This window comes from Trichogramma pretiosum, unplaced genomic scaffold, assembly GCF_000599845.2.
Source record: "Trichogramma pretiosum strain Unisexual culture from Peru unplaced genomic scaffold, Tpre_2.0 scaffold15, whole genome shotgun sequence".
Classification (NCBI taxonomy): Eukaryota; Metazoa; Arthropoda; class Insecta; order Hymenoptera; family Trichogrammatidae; genus Trichogramma; species Trichogramma pretiosum.
Window position 1 is genome coordinate 1,813,521 of NW_019641686.1, and position 8,154 is coordinate 1,821,674.

An 8,154-nucleotide genomic window follows, 5' to 3' on the forward strand; every position below is an offset into this window, starting at 1 on the left:
ACGACCTCTTGCTGCTGTTTCTAGCATCTCTTTGGTGGGTTCGAATTCAGTGGTGTTAAATAATTTTTTAACCTGAGCTGTCATGATGCGGCTGTTTAATGTTTCGACCGATAATCTATTGGTGGTTTTCGTTTTTCTATTGTTCATGTCGCTGAATCTTCTTTCGGGGAACACATTCGAATGGGGTGTTGCCAAAATATATAAACTAAACGTAGCTACATCGTTAAATAAGCAATTACCATCCTGGTCCACAATATTAAACATATGTCCCCAAAAATTGACTACATCTTCTTCTGATTCTATCTTGAACTGAAAATTTACGATATTGTCCCACTGATTTTGAACAGAGGTGAAAAAATCATCGTCAGTGTGAAACCAATTACATTCCTGCATCAAATTAGTAAATATATTTGGATGGGTATCACGCCATACACTCGAAGTCGCATTTTCTGGTCGTAAGCAGCTGATGCATTGAATTAGCTCAAGATTAAAATCATTAATGAAGTAATTTTGAAAGTGGTATAAAGCTGATAAAACACAGTTAAACACTGATTTTAAAAATGGCATCATAGTTTCTCCTTTCTCTTGAATTGATATTGAAATATCATCACTGATAACGAACTCGTTAAAAGGAAGGTAATAATTTGGGTTGAATATATCTATGTTGTACCATTGCTCATTGTCTGTCAGTGTACTATTACAGATGATGCTTAAAATATTACGAAAACATTTTTCGATCGAATGACTTAAAACATAAAGCACTACATCTTCTCGTTGCAATAAAAGATTTAATCTATTGAGCTCTCCAGTGAGTCTTTCTATCACTCGAAAATAGCACTTCAAATCTGTATTAAACATTTCCAAATAAACCTTTGTGCCACTGAAATCTTTTTCGAGGTGTAAATCTCTCGAAAACGAAAAAATGACGTCCCATTGCTCGAGTAATCTAAAAACGGTATTTTCAAGTGATAGCCATCGGACCTCTTTATAAGCTAAAATTTTATGTGGGATGACATCCATATAATTTTGTAGACTTGCAAAATCCTTGAGCTTATTCGAACTTTTAAGCATTGCATTCACATTTTTTATGAAAGACAAGAGGTTTTTTGAGAGCCTTTCCACAGCGTGCTTCGCGACAAGATGCGTTATGTGTGCAGGACATCTAATACTAATTATATTGGGAATAACTGCTTCGAGCAACGCCTTTACTCCTCGAGTACGACCTGTCATCGTACTACAACCATCCATCGAAATTGCATATATATTATTTAAAGGTACATTATAGGACGAAAATGACAGATTGATGCATTGAAATAATCGTTCCGCAGTCGCCGAGGCTTTTATATTTTTCTCAAAAACAGGATATAAGTCCCAGAAAAATGTTTTTACCTTGAGATCTTCAAAATCAAAAAATCTTACTTCAATCGCCAATAATTTATCTTTCGACACGTCTGTGGACTCATCTACACATATAGTAAACGGCTGTGACCGTAATTTTTGCGCGAGTGTTTGTTTCGTGATATCTCCAAGAATATGCTTCGTAAGGCATTTAGAACGGGTGGTTGATAATCTTAAGCTATGAAAAATATCGTTAGGATCATTGTGTTTTATCTCACTGACACAATCCGACATTTCTGAGATATTATTCAGAGGAATATTTAAAAAGGCTGCCATAGCTACCATTTTCAATTCAGCCCTGGAACGTTCTAAAACGTGTGATCTATTATCGTTACTCGGAATATCGAAATCTTCCTCTTTAGGTACGGGTAATGTTGGGCAATTTCGTAGATGCTTCGTAGACAGACAATGATCTTTCAAAACATTAAAACGAGCTGAGTAAGAGCGATTACAAAACGAGCAACGAACAATATTTCTATTTTTCGGATCAATAAGCAGCCATGGCTTGAATGCTACTATATCCAACCATTTGAAATTGAAGACCCGTTCACTTTGCTTCTTTGCTTGGAATTCATCACCTACAAATGGGGTAATAGAAAATCTATCATCTTCAAACTGTAAAAATAAAAAATTTCAAACGTGTTAGTGAATAGCATTGACAATTGAAAATAGATTATAAAAAAAATGAGAACTGCCCAATTATAAACAAATACTTAATAAAAATGATTGAAAATAACTTTTACTACGTGACTGAAAAAAAGCGACCGATAGTACAAAGACGACAACGAATCGAGAACCCACGACAAATATCAAACAGAAAATCTCGCTATGAGGGAGCAAACTCGGAATCTAGGCGATCCAATAAAAAAAATGAATTTTCCCCATTATTAATACTTACATCATCCTCATGAGTTGATAACTGATCACTCGGTACGTACACAAGTTCTTCCTCTTCATTCGACGAAAAGACATACTCGTAATTGGACTGCAAAATTAAAAAAAACGAAAGTGCTATTTAAGTAACATTCAAAAAAAAAATTCTATTTTCACCAATAAAAGAATCCGCCACGAGAGTGTGCGACAAGAGTCCGAGACGAGATTTTACGACGAGAGTTTCGGACGAGAGTCGGCAATGACAGTTCGCGATCAAGTCACCCTGATCGTCTCCGAGACGAGATCTCGCAACGAGAGTTTCGGACGAGAATCGGCAATGACAGTTCGCGAGCAAGTCACTCTGATCGATTCAGAGACGAGATTTTACGACGAGAATAAGTGACGGAATAATTGTGTATACGAGTACATTTTAGTAAAATTTTTACGTACATGACTTACGTAATCTGGAACCTGTTGGTTTTTTACGTGCACTTGTTCACTGTTGTCATTTAACGTAATAAGATACTCGTAATCGGACATTATTGTAGAATCAATTATAATTTTAACAAATAAAACCTTAAATTACACTACAAAATGATGCGACGATGCTGATCAGTCAACTGACACTCGAAAACTGTCGAACCTCTGATGTAGATGTGTTGTTTTTTTCTCTCGTCGCATCGACTGTTGCATTCTTCGAATCATGAGCTCGACTCTGATTTTGCGAATTTTGCGATGCATTAGCCCAGAGTGCGTTATATACATGATTTCGACGTGGGCTTCTTCTGCTTCATCGATGTTGGCGATCTCTATCGTCTCGCCATTTTCAGAATTTTCGCACAGCTCGAATTCTAATAATTTTATAGCATTTTGCACGCGCTTATTTTATTGACACAGTTCGGATGTAGTCTGCCAGACGCAGTATTGTGCGAACAGTTCACTAACACGGATAGTTTGATTTCGCTCCTGAGCAAAAGTACATTTCGAATTATGAATCTGAACGACGTGCAAAATTGGATAGAAAATAGTGATTTTGTGTGTGCAAAAAGTGAAGCACAAAATGAACTCTCTCGTCGACCAACTCCAGAAGATTTAGATGAAGTTATGAAACATTTATACGACGTATTTGTTAAAATGAATCCATTGAAAGCAAAGAAACATGAAACTCAATTTATCGATATCGATGTATCAAAACCGAGTGAACTCGTGTACGTATTGAGTGATGATCTTGCACCTGCAATTAAATCGAATAGGTAAAATCCATTTATCAATTTTGATATTTTTTTTAAAACAACTTTACGAAAAACAAATTTGACTTCCAGCGTCAGAAGTCGTAGCTCCATTCGAAGCACAAAGTCAAGTAATGATTCCATTAGCTGCGTAAGTTCTAGTGATCATTCTATGAAATTTTATTTACATATAGTTATTTCAATTAAAATATTTTATCAGGAACCGATATATTACAACTTGGAAACGATTCTGCAAAACGGAAATTCACCGGAAATCGAAAATGAAATTGTTGATGGGATTGAGCTGGAAATTATCAATACTTGTGCTTTTGATACAATTTCAGAAATTTTAACTCACGCGGTTAAAAAATATATGACTTTTCGTACTTATCTTGAAAGCTATAGCGTACGCGAGGCAAATGAAGTGGGGTTTGCGAAAACAATAATTAATTACGTAGATAACGGTTTCAATTCACTTGTTTATAATAATCGGGCCCATATTTTAGCTTCTCTGATGCCTAGAATTGGAACAGTAGTAAATGGTTTTACGAATATTTCCATGTTATTTTCTGAACTCATGAAAGAATACATGAACATTCAGCAAATTATTATATGTAATTGTTCACGTATACCCTTACAAACTAATATTTGTACTTTTTCCATAAGTATGAGAGTAGTTTGGGAAAATTATACGTCGTTAGAGTCGGAAGTAAACGATTTTTTTCCGCGTAATGATTCAAATATATATTGTGAAAACTGTGGATTGGCTATCGGTCATAGACAAAATACTTTAGGACATTACATGTGGATCATATCGGAGGATGCCTATAATGATTTGAATTATAAAAGTAGTTCACACATTCCAAAAAATAATTTTATGAAATCAAAAACTACGAAATTATCCGTTATTCCGAAAAATCTGAACGTATTAGGCCAGCAATTCAATTTAGCAGGAGTAACTGAACATAAATCATCACATTATATAGCTCATTGTTGGATTTGTGAAGACATATGGTTAAAAAAAAATGATCAAAATGAATATGAAGAAATAGAAAACGAAAAACAAAAAATTAAAATTGCTGCACTATTTTATGTTAAAATGTAATATTAATTATAATTAAATAATGGTAACTATAAACTATAAAAATTTTTTTATTCTAATAAAACGAATTATTTTTCATTGTGGCACATTTTGTTTACTATTTTTCTTCTGTAAAATAAAACAGTTTTATCTCTAAAAGTTTATATAAATGTTGAAAATTTGATAAATTATTAATCGAAGCTCGTAATACTTGTGAAAACGCTACTTCCAGAGACTGAAACTTGGTGAAATTATTTTCACATAAAGTCTGTCGGTAGCCACGTGGCTTTATTTTTTAAAGCAATTTTTTCATTTTTTAATATTATCATATTATTTTCGTGCGTTTTTAAATGAAAGCATGGGACTCCGATGTTTTACGGAGCTGATTCTAGCCTTACTATATTTTTTTTCAATAAAGTGATAAATTTGAATTTTTGGTACGTTTGAAATTCCCGCTTTTCTTTTCTGCCACTTTTGTGAACGCTGCTCAACACTTTTTTCCAATCATCTATTGTCCAATTCTTATGTTTTTTCGCCCATCTCAACCTTTTTTTTTGTTGATTGCTCTCAGCAAAGGTTTTTTAATTGCCACTCTTGCGTTTAAACCAGCCTGTGTGAGTCTTCTGCTTACCGTCCTATAACTGACTGGGTTTCTCAAAGATTTATTTACGTGTGAAGTAATTTCAGGGACTGACAATTTTTGATTACGTAGACTAACGTTACATATGTATTGATCTTCAGCCATCGATGTTTTTTTTCGCGTATTACCATGTCTGTTTTCAATGCAGTTACTTTCAATAAATTTCTTTACGTTATAATCAACAGTGCTTTGATTTAATTTTAATTTTTTTGATATCGCATTATTGCTCATATTTAATAAATAAAGAGTAATAATTTGTAATCTCTCTTTGTTCGATAAATTTCTTTTCTTCACCATGATTTACACTGATATTCGTTTCAGCAGCGTTGAAATAGTACTTTACGATGCAAGTGACATAAGTAACACTTTTTGGCACGGCGTAGTTTAGGGCCCGAGAGCAGCGAGGGTCCTAATAGCTGTTAAAAAACCAAGGCTTATCTGACCCGGATGTTAGCACCTTGTAAGGGTCCCTGTGTTAGGGTTACAACTACCACTGTGTCTGCCGTGCGGTGCGACCCGTGAGTTGACAAAAGGAGATCCTGGGTGGCAAGGCGATACCGATGCTGCGTGCTGACGTGACTCGAACCACCTTTGGCTCCCGCTGTCGGCAAGACGGGCGGCCGGTACCTAGCCAGTACCGGTCAACCGACTCCCCCGGAGAGTCCGTTCTACTGCATGATGCTCGCCAGAAACTCTCCAGAGAGCGTACCACCCTTGGTTGGTTTTGAGAGACGCTCGAGAGAGCAGAGGTGAGCTAGTGCAGTGGGGTGTGCTATATCCAAGTATGTTGTCCCCAGTCTGGTACCGCTTTCAGTCATGTTTTGGAGCCATGCCAGATGCCTTCATAGACGAAGGGACCCTGTGGGTCGGGGCGCGTACTTGGATGAACACACAAATATTGAAGTATGGATTTATTTATAAATAAAAAACCAAAAACGAGCTCGCAGACCGAGCTGATGGTAGAGCGCCTGAAAGCGCATGACGACGCAATGGAAGTCGTCGGAGATGGGACCCCCCTAGCACTGGGGTCGGGAACCCCATCAGTAGTGGGGTCGGAAGCCCATTCAGAGGTGGAATCCGAGAGGTCCGCAAGGCAGTTGAGCCTTGCGTAACACCTTAATCGGCTCAACGAAAAAATTATCGAGATGATGGATTTCGCGATGCCGAGGAATAATGTCCATAAACCGATAAAGGAAGGACTTACGGAAGCGCTTCTTATCCTCCAGAGCTGCTACACAACGCTGGATGGGTTGGAACATCTCCCCCGCCAGAACACAGTGGAAAAGGAGGTGCAAACATCGCCCAGACTCGTGATATAGAAGACACCCAAGACGGCTCAGAAAACCACATCGAAGAGCAGCAATATCCCCCCACCATCTGTCAAGAGGAGCAAGAAAGGCGGGAAGAGAGATGCTCCAAAGGACGCTAAGCCGGAAAATAGTGGCACTGCCAACTGGCAGCAGGTTCAGCAGAAGAGGTGGAGTAAAAAAGAGACCCGTGCAAGGCAAAGGCCACTGATCAGAAGGCTAAGGTTAAGCCGGCTGGACGCTCTCGACCCGGAGTAGTGGTGGTCAAGGCGAAGGATCCAAAATCCTACGCGGAGATACTGAAGCTTCTGAGATCAGAGCCGACGCTAAAGGACTTGGTTAGTAGCGTCAACAAGGTTCGACGCAGTGCTGGCGGAGAACTGCTGCTGCAACTCGACAAGGCTTGCATCAGCGCTGGCGAGCTTGGGCGGAAGCTGGACAGCGCTATTGGAGAGCTGGGTTCAGCAACTGCTCGTACCCCAGTGACCGCAATAGAAATTAAAGATCTCGACGAGGTCACAACGAGGGAAGAGATCTGCGGGGCCCTCCGAACCCACCTGGATGGTGCCTCCGAGCTGGGTCTGGACGCGTTCAGATCTCTGCAAAAAGCCTTCGCGGGGACCCAGACCGTCGTCACCCTGCCGGACCAGCTGACTGCTAAAGCCGTAAAGCTGGGGTGCATCCGGATCGGATGGGTTAACTGCCGCATCCGCGAAAAGAACGAGGTTCGCCGATGCTACCGGTGTTGGGAGCCGGGGCACATGGCAGCTCGATGCCTGGGCCCAGACCGCAGGTCGTATTGCCGCCGGTGTGGTCAAGAGGGACACATAGCTAAGATCTGCCAAAACGTGCCCTCCTGTCTTCTCTGCCGGGGTGACGAGGCAAGGACCCATGCCTGCTACTGCTGCTGCCTGCGTCCAGCTACTGCTGCTGTGTACGCATCAGTTAGTAAAACACCACTTGTTTACATTAACGGCACTAATACTTTGCCAAATTCATAATTGGCAGCCAATTTCCTTTGGTGTTTTAGTGGTTTTTCATGGAGTAGTTGTTGCTGATCCTGATAGATTATTCGTCTGGGATAATATAAGTCAACAACTTAATATGAAGAAACGCAACTCATATACATACGTAGACCAGGATGGAGGTTTAAGCCTGACGAGATCGCGTGCTGCAATTAGCAATCAACAATCGGTAATTTCAGTCCCCGAAGACCTAAATGTCGCCAAATATTAAAACATCGCCGCGAACTCCGATTCTTCTGTCTGCGAAAATGACTCCGGTGACTTCGGTGAATCTGACGTTCTAGTCAAAGAAAAAAGTTTAGTCTGCCGAAATGATGTACCTGAAGAAATACGATCGATGAAAAAAGATCTTTTTTTTCAGCAATTTATTCGATTCGTAGATTGGTACGAATTTTATTATCTTTTATTGGGGACCATCTCAATCTTTTTTATATAAAAATCTAACCAAAAATGTCAAATTTTCAGTAGTCGTTATTTATGATAACGACGACTAAGTCGTTATTTATGATAAAATTTTTAGAAAACTTCGTATTCTTCATGATTACAGTGTTACAAATTTAAAATTAGCTACGATGGGAATTACAATTAACGATGAATATAT